The 19,432-nt window shown below is 40.0% G+C and overlaps 1 protein-coding gene and 1 long non-coding RNA gene across 4 annotated transcripts in view; one reads left to right on the top strand and one right to left on the bottom strand.

The window, feature by feature from the left end:
* The window catches only part of LOC124161997, a 31,327-nt gene extending 15,279 nt beyond the window's left edge, over positions 1-16,048 (top strand). The window contains exon 2 of the long non-coding RNA XR_006865460.1: positions 15,618-16,048. This is a non-coding gene — a long non-coding RNA (uncharacterized LOC124161997). The remainder of the gene's footprint in view (positions 1-15,617) is intronic.
* The window catches only part of LOC124161995, a 317,004-nt gene extending 299,942 nt beyond the window's left edge, over positions 1-17,062 (bottom strand). For all 3 annotated transcript variants that reach the window (XM_046538302.1, XM_046538305.1, XM_046538303.1), the window contains exon 1: positions 16,423-17,062. The gene's annotated coding sequence lies outside the window, so the exon portion shown is untranslated. The remainder of the gene's footprint in view (positions 1-16,422) is intronic.
* Positions 17,063-19,432: the final 2,370 nt, after the last annotated feature.

The raw sequence follows: 19,432 nt of genomic DNA, 5'->3' as shown, positions 1-19,432 counted from the left end.
CAGGGGTTTTAATGTGTGTGATTCATGAGGTCAACGATAATCCACATTGATTCTGTAGTGGTGATTGAAAAAGGTAGGGCAATGCGACGTAATTGCGGCGACCAGTACCCATAAAAGAAAACCTAATGACAAATTTCAATTTTTAGGTTTGTGTAATTGGGGAGGTTTCAAAAAAATACTGCGGGTGTCATATTTGTGTTCAACCAGGGGTCACAAATTGATCTCATTAATTCCGTGCCGATAGTCGTAGGGATCCGGAACAGTGGCGGAATTCTGAAGATAAATACCCAAATAGGTGACCTTTCAGAAAATAATATTTAGGGAAGTTTCAAGGGGTTGTCGGGGGTTTTAATAACTCATAGGGTTGGGGAACACGGGCTGAATGGTGACGAAAACTACCCGGAAAGGCGACCTTAAAAAATTTAATTTTTCTGGGAGGTTCCAGAATGTGATCGGGGGTTTTCAGGTTTTCTCCCGTATGGTTTACGGTGGCCCTCCATTAGCAAATATTCCATATCTAGGGCTGTGAGGGGACGGGCAGTGCGGCGTAATATCGGTCAGAAAGTCCCAAAATGGAGATTTAATGTCACATATTACATTTTTGAGGGGTTTCAGGGGGATGCCTGGGGTTTATATGGGTGTACTGCTAGTTGTCACAAGTCGTTCACATGAATTCCGTAGGGATGAGTCGTGGGGGTAGGGATCAGCGGTGGAATTGTGACAAAAAGTACCCAAAAAGTAGACTTCCAAATGCAAAATTCAATATTTTTGGGGGTGTATTGGGATTAATAGGTTTCCACTGCCAGTGGTCACCAATCGTGAACATCATTTCCGTGGCGATGAGTGGTAGGGGTTGGAAAAGTTGAGGAATAGTGACGATAAGTACCCGAAAAGGAGACTTATATGCATAATTTAATCTTTTGAGGGTGTTTCAGCGGGTTTGAAGATGACGGTATTATATGGTCCCATTTATTTCCTATCATATCTAACTGAGGTCACCCCTATGCCATCCATATTTTGAGAGTAATACAGTAAAAAGTAAGACATTCGCGGGAAACAAATGAAAAGTGTCCACACTTTTTTTTCTCCATATTTTAACTTTTTCTGAGTAATCAAGGACGTTGAAAGAAACTTAACTTCTATTCGTATAACATGTTATGAGCATAAATAAATATCATTTTCGTTATCCTACACCTGATATTACGTCAAGGGAATTAGGAGTTATGAAAGTTTCCCAGTAAAGAGGTGTTCATTGGTTTCTCATTGACCTTCTTGCGCTCACGAGTCCCTGGAATGTGCCATGAGTCATTTAAATTAGAAATACATGTGACTTTAATGTTTATTGCCTGCAGACGTCTTTTCTTTTCGGTATTATGATTACTGATAATGGTCTCATTAAGCTCAGCCACGTATCATTTGAAAGAAAAAGAATTGCACTTTCTTATTCCTGCAGTTTCATTTCGTTTTATACCTGATTTACACTGAATATAAATAAATATCCCAAAAAGGTTCAATTTGAGCGTGTTTTGCTTACTATCCCCTTGACGACCATCAATACTGTTTATGCCGTTTGAAATATCTTTCTATCACACTAAATTATAAATGGCATGTTCCAAATATTGAAAAACTTTGTTTTTCACACATACACAATTTTAAGTTACACGTTTTATCACATGGTAATCCATTCAGTTTGTTTGTATTGGCTAAGGATGGATTTACTATAAATACCGTACACTTCATCGCACTAATAGAGAAAAATTTCGGGCAGGTAATGTCCCATGAGTCAATTCCATAAGAAATACATGTAAATTAAATTTTTAATGCCTACAAACGTATTTGTTTTTGCATATTAAATTTAGTGATAATGGTCTCATTAAGTTAAGCCACGTATCATTTGAAAGAAAAAGAATTGCACTTTCTCATTCCAGTAGTACCATTTCGTTTTCTATCTGATTTACACTTAATTTAGAAATAAACATCCAATAAATGTTCAATTTTATCGTGTTTCGCTTACTGTCCCCTTGACGACCGTCAATATTGTTTATGCCGTTTGAAATATCTTTCTATCACACTAAATTATAAATGGCATGTTCCAAGGAGATGTAGTACTACCACTATCTAGCGAAACTAAAATCTGCTCTAGAAAAATTTTCCCTTACATTTGATAAAACAAATAATGCACTGTTAAAAAATCTTTGGGACTACGAACCTCCGCTGAAACCAAAACACCGCCTCCCCAAATGTACCCTCAACCCTTCCCATATCCCTATCCCCTTATTCCCTGTCCAGTATTATTATGCCATGACTCTTTTAATCTGTAAAACGTGATCAACTAATCTGCCTGCAAGATTACTAAACGAAACGCCCAGGAGACAGCTGCAAAGCTGGGAACTGCGGAAAACAATAACGAGAAAAATACTCGGGCTTGGACCTACTACTTCCACGAATCCATATTATTCCGACAGATGTGCCAATTGAATAAACACGGGTTCAATTTCTGATTAAATTGGCAATCGCAATGTAAATAAATCTGAAGGAATCTATGGAATGCACACTTTGATCGTTAATTACTTCGACTACATTCAGGCGAGAGGTGGCAATAGGAACGCGAAAAATCCAGACAGAAATTTAAACCTTAAAAATTTTAATTCAAAACCATTTTCATAACCGTAATTTGAAATATTGTGGTCCACTTTGGTTGTTCGGCATTGTTGTCTCTATCATTATCCATAAAAATTTAAATTCCAAAACATATACATCACTGCAAGAGCAGTGTTAGTTAGACCAAACCCGCAACCACTCACTGAAGATTTTTTCATAAACATTTTCCACATAAATTTACATTCAAAACCACATTCACCACTGCTGCGCGGGATATTGTACCAGGAAAGCAAAGCAATATACATGGGTGCGACAACCAGGAGGGCTTTTTTATCTACAACATTAACAATAACAATTTTAATTCAAAATCATTTTCATCACCGTCACGCGGATTATTGTGGTCCAAATTGGTCGTTTGGACTTTCTGTTATGTAGTAATGCGTGGAATAAAACGCAGTTATTCCGGTTGGAACAACAATAGAGTGCACATAGCATTGAAATCAGTGTGTTATTTAACTACTTAATTTGAATTAAGTTATTTAAACTCCCCTCGAAAAGTTATATCGCTACTTCAAAACCGCTTTCACTTCCACTCCATGGTAAAAATCGAGCGCTTGCCTGAAAGTAGAGGTAGAGTCAACGGAGAGCTCCATACATTTCATGTGTCTTCATTGATAATCGGTTCACTCTCCGAAATTCCTGTACCCCAAACACTCGTCCCTAACTCCTACGCGTGAGTGCACGGAGGGTACCTCTCAGCACCGCTGACGCTTTCCAGATTGGCAGTTTTGCATTGTTGCTATGAAGTAAGGCGTTACATAAATAAACAGTTATTCGGGACGGGACAACAAAAGTGTGCACATTGCATTGAATTCAGTGTGTTATTTTACTCTTTTATTTTAATTGAATGATTAAAAGTCCCCTAAGATCTCTGAAGTATATATTAGGAGAATATATTGAAAACAGTACATAGTTGCATTCATATCTTTCCTTGTTCAGCATATCTTTCGATCTAATCTTTCATTTGCCGAGATTCATGATATTTATTAATCGCATGATTTATGGCAGGGGGTAGCTAGGAATTAAGGCTAGGGGGGGTTTCAGGCATAGCTTATGCTGGGGGGCTTGGTGGTATTGCATACCCGCAGAGTTAGCGGGAGGTGCTTAGGCCTTCCGGCCGCCTCCACCGGAAAAAATTAAGATAAATGGTTCGAATTGGCGATTTTTACGCCCTTCCGAGGGATAGTTTCTTATTTGTCACACTATTTTATCAGCAATATTAATCCAATTAAGTAAAATAGATTAAACTTAAACATTTCTGTGAGCTCCGGGGTGGGGGATGTTATCCCCCAAAACCACCTCGCTGCGCCTCTGATCGGTGGCACTCCTTGGCAGTGGTATACTGCACTTAATATGCATAAAATAGTATTAGGTACAGTAGTCCACATTTATTCTATAGTGATTATTGGAAAGGGTAGGGCTATGCAGCGTAATGTCGTTGACAAGTACACATAAAAGAAGACCTAATGGCAAATTTCATTTTTATTGGGGGTTTCAACGGAATACCGGGGGTTTTATAATTGTGATCAACCAGTGGTCACCAATCGTTCTCATATATTCCGTGCCGATAAGTCGTAGGGATCTGGAACAGAGGGGGGAATTCTGAAGATAAATACCGAAATAGGCGAGCTTTCAGAAAATAATCTTTTTGGGAAGTTTCACGGGGTTATCGTGGGTTCTAATAACTCAAAGGTTTGAGGAACACGGCCTGAATGGTGACGAAAACTACCCGGAAAGAAGAACTTAATAAATTTTATTTTTCTGGAAGGTCCCGGAGGTGATCGAGTGTTTTCAGGTTTTTTTTCCCCGCATTGTTTACAGTGGCCAGCTGTTAGCAAATATACCATATCTAGAGCTGTGAGGGGACGGGCAATGCGGCGTAATGTCGGCCAGAATGTCCTAAAAAGGAGAGAAAATATCACATTTTACATTTTTTAGGGGTTTCAGGGGGATGCCTGGGGTTTATATGGGTGTACTGCTAGCGGTCATCAGTCGTTCATTATGAGCATATAGAAATGCAAATATTCTTTATCCTAAACCTGATATTACGTCGCGGGGATAGGGAGTTATGAAATTTTCCAGTAAAGAAGACTTGATTGGTTTCTTATTGACCTTCTTGGGCTCATGATTTAATCTGCATGATTTAATTTTTGTTGGTGTTTCCGGGGTTCGAAGATATATGGTCACATTTATTTACTATCATATGTAAGAGAGGATGCCCATATGGCATTTATATTTTGAGAGTAATACAGTAAAAAGTAAGACATTCCCGGGAAACAAATGAGTAGTGTCCACCATTTTTATTTTTTCGCGGATATATCGAATGAAATATTTCTGAAACGATTGCCTTTCCTAAAATCATATGCATAGTTGTATATTATTGAAGAGTTTTTACTATATAGCCAGGAATAAGTTCAGGAAATCTTGTGTTAATCCTTTTTAAATCGTAATTTTCTGTGATTTTCGGAATATTTTAATTTTTTCTGAGTAATCAACGACGTTAAAGAAACTGTTAACTTCATTTCGTAGAACATGTTATGAGGAAATATCATTTTCGTTATCCTTTCAGACCCTAACCTAAATAAATAAAACAGATATAAGGGAGAAATACCTGCTGTGTATCTATTAATCTTATTCATAGCCCTGATTATTATTTAAAATAATTCGAAACGTTGGCTATAACTTGGTGACATAAATAGGCTGTTATTCTGGTCGGAACGACAATTGAGTGCACATTTCATTTAAATGAGTGTGTTATTTAACTACTTTATTTGAATTAAGTTAATTAAACTCCCCGCCAAGAGTTATATCGTTGATACAAAGTCACTTTCACTCCCGCTCGATGGTAAAAATCGAACGCTTGGTCAGGAATAGTTTCACGAAATGTTGTGTTAATCCTTTGTAAATCGTAATTTTCTGAGTATCGGAATATTTTAATTTTTTCTGAGTAATGAACGACGCTGTAAGAAACTGTTAACTTCATTTCGTAGAACATGTTATGAGGAAATATCATTTTCGTTATCCTTCACCTGATATTACGTAACGGGGATCGGGAGTTATGATTAAGAAGAGTTGATTGGTTTCTTATTGAGCTTCTTGGGCTCATGAGTCCCTGGAATGTGCCATGAGTCATTTCCATAAGAAATACATGTAAATCAAATTTTTAATGCCTGCAGACGTATTTGTATTTGCACATTAAAATTAGTGGAAATGGTCACATTAAGTTAAGCCATATATCATTCGAAAGGAAAAGAATTGCACCTTCTTAATGCTGCAGATCCATTTCGTTTTATACCTGATTTACACTGAATTTAGAAATAAACATCCAAAAAAGGTTCAAGTTTAGCGTGTTTCGCTTACCTTTCCCTTGACGACCGTCAATATTGTTTATGCCGTTTGAAATATTTTCCCATCACACTAAGATATAAATAGCATGTTCCAAGGAGATGTATTACTGCCACGAATCCCTATTATTCCGACAGATGTGCCAAATGAATACATACGGGTTCAATTTCTAATTAGATTGGCAATCGCAATGACAATAAATAAGACCAAAGTATCTCTGTTCGTGGCTTAAATATGGGAAAACCGTGTTTTTTACAACGAAACAATTTTACGTGACATCTTTTATCGCGTGAGTAAACCATCCAGTTTTGTTTCTGTTGGCTGAAGATGGCCTTAATATAAATACCGTACTAAAAGACGAAAATATGGGGTAGGTACGGTTAATATGCTAGGAGAAAATGACACTTATCGATATAATTTCATATCGACATATCTTGAAAAGGGGATGTACTTCTGCAAAATATTTTATATGTATGAATCGTAAGTTACCTTCTAGCATACCGTTAAAAGTCTTATCCCAGCAACTTTAGTAAAAGGTCTGCAAAAGGAATCTCTACAGTACACAATTTTATCGAACATAACGTCAACTATAACGACTGCATTAGTTTATTGAAACTTTTATCTTGTTTTGTACCTTTCTTATCTACCGGTAAGAGTTTAAGTCCCTTTCATAATTAAATAAAAAAATATGTAAGCGACAAATCGAATTCCAGCAATTTAGATTCGATTTTTCTTGTTGGAAAACGGGTAGAGCGGGATGTTCATCATTGCTAAATGTGACCTCTATGGTAAGGATCATGTCCTTATATTTTTATTAATCTCGCAAAAGAGGAAACTTGTATAAAACGATATCGATATATCCCCATTTACTTAACATTGATAATATATTTCGCCATAAAGTTAAAACTATGGTTTTCCACGGAGACCAAAAGATAACAGAAATCTTATATCATCAATCACGTACTATCCTAAAAATTTCAGACATCTACATTCAATAACAAAGGAGAAAATGAGGCATATCGATATTATTTCATTTCGATATATCTTCATTATGAATCATTACTCATCAAAATATGTTACATGTACGTATAGTACGTTGCTGTCTAAGCAAATAATTAAAAATGTTATCCCCGTAACTATGTAAACAAGTCTGAAAAAGACATGTATCGAATGCACCCTTAGATCGATTATAACTTCGCTTCTAATTATTCGATCCGCCTGATTTAACTTTTGTTAGATTAAACACGTCAACTTTGGTATTGCATTTGAATTACGATTTCATATCTTGAATAACAAAATAGTTATTAGCGAAGAAAGCGTATACAAGGAGATTGGTATCGATATAACTCACACATTAATCTACCGAGAGAATTGGTTATCATTGCAAAAGTTGTCCTTTTTGATTATAGTATTACCCTAAAAATTTCATTCCTCTAACTTGAACGGTTGCCAAGTTATTCAAGATCGTGTGCTTGTGAGGATATTTGTATAAAACGATTTTGATATATCCCCATTTACTTTACATTGAAAATATATTTCGGCATAAAGTTGAAACTATGGTTGCCATGGAGACCAAAATATCACAGAAATCTTATATCACCAATCACGTACTATCCTAAAAATTTCAGACATCTACATTTAATAACAAAGGAGAAAATGAGGCATATCGATATTATTTCATTTCGATATATCTTCATTTTGAATCATTACTCATCAAAATATGTTACATGTACGTATAGTACGTTGATGTCTAAGCAAATAATTAAAAATTTTATCCCCGCAACTATGTCAACAAGTCTGAAAAAGACATGTATCGAATGCACCCTTGGATCGATTATAACTTCGCTTCTAATTATTCGATCCGCTTGATTTATCTTTTGTCTGATTAGGAAGGTACACATTAATATTATATTTGAGTTTCGTATTCATACCTTGAATAACAAAATAGTTATTAGCGAAGAAAGCGTATTCAAGGAGATTGGTATCGATATAACTCTCACATGAATCGATCGAGTGGAATGGTTATCATTGAAAAAGTTGTCCTTTTTGATTATAGTATTACCCTGAAAATTTCATTCATCTAACTTGAACGGTTGCCAAGTTATTCAAGAACGTGTGATTGTGAGGAAACTTGTATAAAACGATTTTGACATATCCCCATTTACTTTACATTGAAAATATATTTAGCCATAAAGTTAAAACTATGGTTGCCATGGTGACACAAAGATAACAGAAATCTTATATCACCAATCACGTACTATCCTTAAAATTTCGGGCATCTACGGTCAATAACAAAGGAGAAAATTAGACCTATCGAAATTATTTCATTTCGATATATCTTCCAAAGGAATCATTACTCAACAAAATATTTTACATGTACGTATAGTACGTTGCTGTCTAAGCAAATAATTAAAAATTTTATCCCCGTAACTATGTAAACAAGTCTGAAAAAGACATATATCGAATGCACCATTGGATCGATTATAACTTCGCTTCTAATTATTCGATCCGCTTGATTTAACTTTTGGCAGATTAAGCACGTCAACTTTAGTATTACATTTGAATTTCGTATTCATACTTCGAATAACGAGAAAGTTATTAGCGAATAAAACGTATCCAAGGAGATTGGTATCGATATAACTCTCACATGAATCGATCGAGTGGAATGGTTATCATTGAAAAAGTTGTCCTTTTTGATTATAGTATTACCCTGAAAATTTCATTCCTCTAACTTGAACGGTTGCCAAGTTATTCAAGATCGTGTGCTTCACAAAATAATGGCGACAATGATTTTCTCACGTGCAGGATATTTTTCGGAATTTTATTATGAATTAACCAAGAGGGTTATCGGAAAAACAGGGTAGGGCGTGAGGGTACGAAGTACCCTCTAAGGGTTTTCACGGAGATTCCAAATTTTCATATGCCGAAGTCTCAAAGCCGAAATCCGAAATTTAATATTCGTCTCCTCGACAATGGAAAATCGAAAATCGTTTATTCCTCGGAATTGTTTCGACTTGTGAATATTCCAAGATGGCCAAAAAATCAAGCAAAAAATCTAGTATCTTGCGTTTCAAGGAATTTGTCCTACGATTATTGCAAGTTGGTCAAAAAAAATTCCAAAGTTAGTCCCGTAAGAAAAGCATTGGAAATTTTTAAAAAAATGATAAAAAATAGTAAATATAAATACATCGTTATGACAACCATACCAAAAAATCAATCAAAAAATCTAGTTTATGTCCATTGATTATCATGTTCCTACCACGTTTCAAAATACGAAATAAAAGCAAAAACGTTTTAGTCCCATAAGGCTCCCATGTTAATTCAAGTCGATATATCTCGAAAACTAATCGACTTTTTCGAGTTTTCAGATTTTTCCTCCCGATGAATTTTTTTTTACTTTTACGTTCAATAAGTCAAATGTCCACACCTATCACAGTTTTGGCTGTGAATTTGTATCCATGAGTAGATGAGTCAGTTACACATCCGGCTGTATATATAAGAGACTCGCACGCTCCGCGCGCTCGTTAAGGGGCTCCGCCCCTTAAAAACCCCGGTTCCGGCTTCGCCGTCTACATTTGTGGTCGCTCGAAGACTTTTAAAGTTCGAATAATCTCACCTCAGCTAGGGGCCGGCTACGCCGGCCAAGGGGTAGGGAGGCGCCCCACTCATTCCTCGAAACGGCTTCGCCGTTCCTCGCTGAAGGGCGGCTTCGCCGCCCAGGGGTTGAATGTGAGTTGAGATGGGGGACACTACAGCGGCTGCGCCGCTTGAACACCGGGGCGGCTTCGCCGCCTTGGGGTTGAGGAGCCCCCCGCGGCTGCTCCGCTTAGTCCTCATTAATGCTCTTCTCCACCGAGAGGGGTGCCCAGGGGGATTCGGGGGTTTTAATGTGTTATGCATGCGGTCACTAATCGTCCACAGTGATCACGTAGCGATGATTGTAAAGGGTAGTGCAATGCGGAGTGATAGTAGCGACAAGTACCCGTAGAAGAAGACTTAATGGCAAGTTCTTCATTTTTTGCGGGGGGTTCCAACGGAATACCGGGGGTTTTATACTTGTGTTAAACCAGTGGTCACAAATCGTTCTCATAAATTCCGTGCCGATATGTCCTAGGGGTCCGGAACAGTGGTCTGACGATTCTTTTACCTAGAGCGGCGATTTATTTTGGGAGGTTTCACGGGGTTATCGGGGGTTTTAATAGGTGGTAGGGGCACCGGTTAAATTGTGACGAAAACTATTCGGAAAGGCGACTTAAAAATTTTTTTTTTCGGCGATGTTCCAGGAGGTGATCGGGGGTTTTCTGGTATTTTTCCTGTATGGTTTACGGTGGCTTGCTCTCACCAAATATTCCGGATCTAGAGCTCAGAGGGGACGGGTAGTGCGGCGTAATGTTTTCGAGAAGTTCCCCAATAGGAGGCTAAATGACACATTTTACATTTGGGGGGGGATTTCAGGGGGATACCGGGGGTTTTAAAGTGTGTACTCCTGGCGGTCACCATCCGTTCACATAAGTTCCGTGGGGATGAGTCGTTGGGGGCGGTGGAATAGTCACGAAAAGTACCCAAAAAGTAGACTTATATGCAAAATTTTATTTTTTGGGGGTGGGGGGTGTATGTGGGTTTACAGGGGGTTTATAGTTTTTACTGCCAGCGGTCATCAATCGTCCACATCAATTCCGTAGCGATGAGTGGTAAGGATTGGAAAAGCGGCGGAATTGGGACGAAGAGTACCCGAAAAGGCTACTTATATGGAAATTTTAATTTTTTAAGGGGTTTCAGGGGGTTTAAAGATGACGATACTATATGGTGACATTAATTTACTGTCATGTCTAAAAGAAGTGTGCCCTATGACAACCATATTTCGAGAGTAATACAATAAAAATGCAAACCAGTCCCTGAAAAAAGTGAGTAGTGTCCGCCATTTTTAATTTTTCGCGGTTAAATACATTGAATTATTTATCAAATGTTTATGTTTTCTGAAAGACAATGCATAGTTGTATGTAACTACAAAGTTTGAAAGAAATCGGTTAGGTTGAAATAGACAAAATGTTGTGTTGATCTTTTAGAAATCGTAATTTTCGGTGATTTTCGGAATATTTTAATTTTTTTCTCAGTAACCAAGGACGATGAAAAAGAATTGTTAACATAATTTCGTAAACGATGTTATGACCATATATAATAATCATTTTCGTTATCTTACACCTGAAATTAAGTCGAGGGGAGCGGAAGTTATGAAAATATTTTCGAAAAACCACTTTTTGGACGCCATTTTGGCTGCAATTTTCTTAAAATGAAACTAAGAGCATTACACAGTCACATGGCCACGTTTATCAGCTTTTAAAAAATGCATTATTGATTCGGGTGGCACGCACGGTTCCCGCGCAGTAAAATAAAAACCGAAAGACGGCCCCCGGAAAAGGCGCGATTTCGGCCATTTTGTCGACCTAGCGACGACACGTGGCGGAAACTTCCGGTTTTCGGATTTTTCCTCCGGATCATTTCGGGATCCCCGCACGCCTGCCAAATTTCAGCTCTCCAGCACTTCTGGAATTGGCCAGGAATTTGTATCCATGAGTCAGTCAGTCACCACACCGGCTGTATATAGATAGGACTCGCCGCGCTGCGCGCGCTCGTTAGGGGGCTACGCCCCCTAAAACCCCTCGCATCCGGCTTCGCCGGCTGCCCCCACCGGACGGCTTCGCCGTCCACCCCGCGACTACTCGGAACGGCTTCGCCGTTCCTCGCCAAGGGGTCGTCTTCGCCGCCCATATATTTAGGCAGCCCTCCGACGGACAGCAGCTGGTTCCTCGGAACGGCTTCGCCGTTCATCGTGTGAGGGCGGCTTCGCCGCACAAATTTTATCCGAGTCCCACCTAGGCGTGGACTCCTGGGAACGGCATCGCCCTTCCTCGTGCCGGGGCGGCTTCGCCACCCAAGGTTTACCGGTGTTCCCCCGAGACTGCGACAACTCGGAACGGCTGCGCCGTTCCTCGCCGCCCCCACCGGACGGCTTCGCCGTCCCACCCGGGACTCCTCGGAACGGCTTCGCCGTTTCTCGTTGTGGGTCGGCTTCGCCGCCCATATATTGAGGCAGCCCTCCAACAGACACCAGCTAGCACCTCGGAACGGCTTCGCCGTTCATCGTGTTAGGGCGGCTTCGCCGCCCAAGGGTTACCCGAGTCCCCCAGAGGCGTGGACTCCTGGGAACGGCATCGCCCTTCCTCGTGGCGGGGCGGCTTCGCCGCCCAAGGTTTACCGGTGTTCCCCCGCGCCTTCGACAACTCGGAACGGCTGCGCCGTTCCTCGCCTGTGGGCGGCTTCACCGCCCAAGGGTTATCTCGTCGTAATGGGGCGGCTTCGCCTCCCAAGGTTTACCTATTTCCCCGAGCCATCGCCTCCTCGGAACGGCTGCGCCGTTCCTCGCGTGGGGGCGGCTTCGCCGCCCAAGGGTTATCGGCGCCCTCCCTCGTAAGCTTCCTCGTAATGGGGCGGGTTCGCCGCCCAGGGTTTACCCGTGTTCCCCCGAGGCGTCGAATCCTGGGAACGGCGTCCCCCTTCCACGTGATTGGGCGGCTTCGCCGCCCAAGGTTTACTGTGTCCCCCCGAGCCGTCGACTCCTCGGAACGGCTTCGCCGTTCCTCGTCTGTGGGCGGCTTCGCCGCCCAAGGGTTATCGGCGCCCTCCCCCCGTAAGCTTCCATGTGATGGGGCGCCATCGCCGCCCAAGGTTTACCCGTGTCTCCCCGAGGCGTCGACTCCTGGGAACGGCATCGCCCATCCGCGTGATGGGGCGGCTTCGCCGCCCAAGGTTTACTGTGTCCCCCCGAACCGTCGACTCCTCGGAACGCATTCGCCGTTCCTCGTCTTTGGGCGGCTTCGCCGCCCAAGGGTTATCGGCGCCCTCCCCCCTCGTAAGACACCCATTCGGCTGCTCCACGTGTTGGAGCGGATTTGCCGCCCGAGGGTTCTCGGAGGTTTTCCGCGCCTCTGACTCCTTGGAATGTCTCCGTCGTTCCTGGGGCGGGGGCATCTTCGCCGCCAGGGTTTTCACTCCTCACAGAGCAATGCGTACTACCAGCTAACCCCCATCGTTTACAAAGGCTACCGGGGGATAATGAGGCAGAATGTAGACGCATGCTAGATGTGATTGTGGCATTTTAGCTAATGACGATGTTTCGAAGGCGGTCCGGGGGGTTGCCAGGGTTTTTTATGAGTGTACTGACAACGGTCACAATCATCCAAATGAATTCCTTAGCGATGAGTCATAGGAGAAGGGAAATACTGCTAAAATATGCGAAAACACCGAAGAACATGGTATTAACAGAAAAATAAGAATTTTTTCCCCGGTCTTATAGGAAGCCACGTGAAATTTCGAGGGGTTTTCTTGTATAAAAGGTCTTTGTTTACCTACAGTAAAAATTCCAGCGATCTAACTGTAGGGGAACAATGAATTTTTCCGTATTACTCACATTTAGATTACCAATTCTGTGATCTCCACATAGCGGTGCATAGGCGCTGTAATAAGGCATAACTGATGTGAATTTCGTAGCCGTACCTTATGGGGAAGTGGTTAAAAAAAATCGGTTTTAGGTGTCCTTGTCCTGGAAGCCCTTTTATTACTCTACTATTTTGTTAAGAAATGTACATTTAAAAATTTGAAGTTTTATTGCGGGTGTGTAATTGCGGCAGGATAATTGAACATGAGGCGTAAATATAGCCGACACAATTCCCATTCGGAATCAATAAAAACGATACAACTGGGATGAACGGTACACGAAATATACGACTTATTATGTAATTTTTATTTTTTTGGGGGGGTCACAGGGGGTTTTCGGGGGACCTAAAGTGCTTGTTCTGTATAACGCGGCATCGTTTACCTTGGATAAACATTTCGGCTCTGTAGCTGTAGTGTAAGCATGCTTTTTCGACGGTGTCACCCGTTAAAATTAAATATTCTGCGTTCTCCTGGTAGCGGCGCGTACGGGCACGAGAAAGACGTCAATCACCTGAATTTGGTGTCCGTACCACGTCGGGAAGTGGTAAAAAAAAATTCGGAAAAATTTAAAATCGTGTGTTGAGGGAATGCAAACTTCACGGCGGATGTGTTGTAAGTTACCAAACGTTGTAGGAGTCGCAATTTCAATGGAAATACATAATCGTTAATAACTCGAAATTCTTTCGTCCTTTGGATACATGAAGATAGCCGAAAAATTGAATAAAAAATCTAGTATCTTGCATTAAATTGAATTGGTCCTACGATTATTGCAAATTGGTCAAAAAAATTCCCAAAGTGAGCCCATAAGAAAAGCATTGGAAATTTTAAATTGTTAAAAAAAATACTTTTAAACAAAACATTGCAAAGGCAACCACACCAAAAAATCAACCAAAAAATCTAGTATCTCATACGTTAAGGACTTATTCCTACAACGATTATAAGTTGGTTTTAAAAAAATCCAAAGATAGGCCCATAAGAAAAGCATTGGAAATTTAAAAAAATTATAAAAAATACTTATAAACAAAATATGGCAAAATGTTTCACATCAAAAAATCGGCCAAAAAATCTAGTTTCCGTCAGTGACATTTCATGTTCCCGTGACATTTTTAAGTAGGCAATAAATGGAATATGTTTTAGTCCCATAAGGCTCCAATGTTAATTCGGATCGATATATCTCGAAAACCGATCGAGTTTTTCGAGTTTTCGGACTTTTCCCCCCGATGAATATTTTTTCTCCACTACCTGTAAAAATTTCGTCTTCCCAGCACGTCCGGAAGTGGTCGGGAATTTGTATACGTGAATCAGTGAGGCAGTGAGCTATCTGTCACACATCGGGTTGTATATAATATAGATGAACCCGGATCATTTAATTCACGCCAGGCGCTCAAACCTCTCAACGCAACAACTTAAATAGGCGTTGTTTGACTTATTATGAACCAGACCAATAATTAGAATAATTCTTTATGAACAGAGCGAACCGCGCAACAATCTTTACGCGGGGATTTTAACAATGGATTTTTGGGATTAGCAATATTTATTATGTCTCTTGATAGGCAAACCTATCTTCCTTTCAAAGGGTTAATTTTTGTAAAAAAAATTTGCACTTGAAGATAGATCGGGGTGGTGATGTGGGCTTGTGTGCTGGCTTCCCACCCAGGGGGTCCGGGTTCAAATACCGGCGGCTTTGGATGTATTTCGGAGACCGACCGATGCCTGCTAAAGTACTTCTTGGGGAGCACTTCAAGTACAGCATTCCGTTCGTCGGATGGGACGTTTAGCCGTGGTCCCCTTAGCGTGCCGAATCCAAGTAGCATTCCCTCTTGGCGTAAACGACCTCAGGCCGGTCCCCTCCTCCAAGTACATGCCATAACATTCTTCCCTTGAAAAATTTAATCCGAGGGCATTTCATATGCTGAGGACTTTCGACTTATGCGATAATAAGTCGAAAGTATTATGCTATAAGCATTTTTCTCACTGTCATGGTATTCACAATAAATTTAAACGTTAACCTATCATAACACTTGTTTACGGTTTCGAAGTGAACAATAAAATCTTCGACTAAACTAAAAGGCAAAATCCTTCAATAATTTAACAGCAATTTCCTTTTTCTCCCGCAGGAAAGGACGGCACAAGAGATCAACCCACTCATGGAAGTGACGCCGAGTCACTGACAAAGGGGCAACCGCACTCCTCCAAGCGAAAGGAAGGACTCAAGCTGGGTGCAGAGTGAAGAAATGAGATAATCAGGAAATCATCTGAGGATCATCCTGACGTCAATCTCATGCCCTCCACGCCATCTAACGAACGCTTTCAAAATAGCGAACTCCACGACTAAGTTCCATCATCTACCGCCATCATATCATAGCGCAGTTGCCGGTACATTTCTCAGTGCCGAACAATCAAAATATTGATAAAAAAACCTGTGAGAAAACGATGATATGATCGAAAGTATATGGACACTTCTGGGATTAGATTGGTTCTTGTGAGTTTTTTAGTGTGTTCCTCACCTTGCTTATGTGAACGAGTGCTATTTATTTACGCAAATATACCTTGAGATTGGACTTGGCCATGACTTGGAGGAACGACGCATCGAGTACGAACGCTTGATCCCACCGAAATTTCAAGACAATATCACAATAATTCCTAACCTTTTATAGGTAAATATTGACATCAAAGGCCGGTGTCAATAGCGACTAGTGGCTATAGGACGAAACTCGTAACAACAATGATAACTGAGTTCTTCAAGATATTGATTATTAATGACGCCCAGTTAGAAGTAATGATTTGATAATGCACAAGAAATGTCAAGAATTCATCCATTCACAACAATAAGGATAGGAACCTATACCTATGACCACATGCAACTAAAGTAAATGTACAGGAAGAGTTGAAATAAGTGCATGCTGAAAGGTATGCGCTTACCTTTATAATATCACCAACCAGACCTCTAATCATAGCGGAGTGGGTGAACGTGTACTGATCCTAGATATCTCTGACATCTTCGAAAAGTTGATCGATACCTTGCTGGAGACATACAGAAATAGCGGTCTTCGTAGGTTTCAAATGGTGACTGTTAATCGTTGCTCATTCGTTATGAGTGACTTCCCGGAGCTTCCGGTTTAATCAGCACACCAATGAAATCCTGATACATGAAGCTGGTGGTCTGTATGAATAACATTTACAATGAGCATATTATGGTGAGCTAAATTAAAAAATAATGGCGTCATTTGTATAACTAAATGCCGTACAATGTCATGCGGTAACAATCGAAGTGCTTAATTTTTCAATTCATAATATTGATTATATTTTATTTAGTTTTTACATTATATCAAGGATTTGATTTTGAATGTTCAAATAATGGCCAAATATAGAAATATTTTTCTGAGGGTGAGTGAAAAAAGCCGAAAGCAAGATGCCATGTCTAAAGGCATGGAATTAGATTCCTTGAATGCCTTATATGCAGAGTTGATGGAAAAATTAATATTTTTACTATGTGTACAAATTAAATTATTGGGCAAATGTATGCTTCCAAAGATTTTAATAAAAATATTGTGACCTCAATTGTCATATATACCTAGACAATGTCAATCGAAGCAACTGTGAAGTTTACAATCCGGGTACCAAGGAAAATGTTCCATATGACTTCCGCAATTCTTCGCTCAGTGCAAGTAAGACAAAAGCAGTGTAATTGAACGAAGTCAGAATTGTTTGGCCAGTGACAATCACAAGCACTCAAATTTTCTGAGCAGTCCAATGACTTGAATCAACACTTTTTTAAAACACAACTAACTCCATTGAACACATTCCTTATCTTAGATTTCTGTATCATGAGAAATGAGTGAAAAATATTAAGAACCAATGAATTAGGTAATAATAATTCATGCACTTAAAATCCTGTTCAGTGGTATTTTATAATGATTTATTCTAGCACATTTTGCCTCATGTTAATCAATACTTCAGGGCCTACACCATAGACTATTCTAACCAATGTGAATCTGGATGATCCATGCATGATAGAACCTCATATGGCATCAGTGTTGGATGGAAAAAGCTACATTTGTTGCTTTACAAACCTAGCATCATCAAACTGGATTACCCATATGAAATTTGAAGAAATAATTTCACTTTTCGATTGCTGATTATCGGAAAAACAGCCACCAAGGAACAACTTTAATTATAGAAATAACATTGGTAGTTCAAAATACCCACACAATTGAACTTTGTTGGGGATGTAGGATGAAGATTCTTCTCTGGTCACTGTAAACAGTTCAAAAATTTAAACAGCTGTTATACTCTAATCAAAAGGAGTGGATTTCTCTCCATCCAAGAGGTTAATTCAAAACAACAACTAATACCTACTGTCCCGAGCATTCTTTTACAGTAAAAATGTGGTCCAGGGCATAGTTTCAAGCAGCAAGACAGGCATGAACTGACTGCATGCAGTGGCGCAGCGAGGGGGGGGGGGGTTGGGGGATAAAACCCCCTCCCAGAGCTCAGAGAAATTTTTAAGTTAAATCCATTTTCCTTATTTGGATCAGTATTACTTATAGAATAGTGTTAGGATTTATCAAATATCCCTCAGAAAGCCGTAAAACTAGCCATTTTGAACCATTATTCTTAAAAAAATTTTGGGAGGAACGCCCCCGCAACTCCTGCTTACCCTGGTGGGTATGCAGTACCACCACACCCGTAAGTATTAGTTGTGCCTAAAACCACCCTAGCTTTAATTCCTAGCTGCGCCCCTGACTGCATGCATATTTTATGATGACTCCACGTTCTCACCACACCAATTACGTCACAACTACAGCAACCCAAGACTCTATTGCTTGACAGTATGAACAAAGTGTCAAAGACCTGAATCTTTCATCAGTATGATCAGAGTCAACATAGTAAAATTAGTAATAAACTTCATATTGTTATTGGGCTCGCATGTGAATAGTGTCTTCGCCATGGAATAGAGCTGAACCATTGTACAAAGCAATTAAGCTTTACATGGAAATACATAATAACAGAACCTTGCAGGAGTGAGAGAGGTGCCCCACTTAAAAAGGAAACTTATTTACCCCATTTCTCACTTAAAGCAACACAGAACATCTCACTTAAGAAGTCTGAAAAAAAGAGAAAAAGGATGAGAAATGCCTAAGAACCGGAAAAACTGTACTATGTATACGATGTCCAGGCTCATCACATATTCTTAAATAATTACTAAAGTTGGACCCTGAAAAGTCAAACTTTTTATCTCACGTTGTCTTCCCACTCTCAAACCTTAATTAGAATGACAATTCCAGTCATTCAGGGGAAACATCATCACCATGCCGACAGTGCAGGATTTAGAGGTGGAGGGAGTTCATAAACCCCAAAATCGTATAAAAAAAATTTAATTGTGTAATAGTTTTTTTAACATTTTTAAAGGGAGTGTTTATGCAATTGCAAGGCTACAAGTTCCAAACGTGAGAGAAGTTTGAGTTGTATTTATTGTATAGCGTAACATTCCCTACTGTAAAAAACAAGATCAAAAATAAAATTATCTGTGTCCTGACTTATTAGGCATTGGGAAGCATGGACTTCGAGAAAGACCCCCTAAATATGATGCTGAATCCACTCCTGTAAATAGATCACCAATGAAATACAGGCCTACAGGCCCATCAGCTATCTATATTTACTGTCTGACTTGGCACTTCTTATGAGAGTGTGTGTTTGATCACGAAATGCATAATAAATATGTGCTTTCACATTCATAATGAAACATCTTGAGTACATAAATAATGGGCAAGGTGGTCACAGGAGAGAGGGAGAGAGAGAAAAAATATGACCTGGAAGTTATGAAATTCTATCCAATGGAGGTTTTCCAGTATGGATATTCATTCTCAGACTTCACAAGTTTCTAAGCATATGTAGTCGTTGCATACCCAGGTTCAACTGTGTGGAGCTG

The sequence above is a fragment of the Ischnura elegans genome, chromosome 7 (assembly GCF_921293095.1).
Source record: "Ischnura elegans chromosome 7, ioIscEleg1.1, whole genome shotgun sequence".
NCBI classification, from domain to species: domain Eukaryota; kingdom Metazoa; phylum Arthropoda; class Insecta; order Odonata; family Coenagrionidae; genus Ischnura; species Ischnura elegans.
This window is presented reverse-complemented; position numbering and strand designations above follow the sequence as displayed.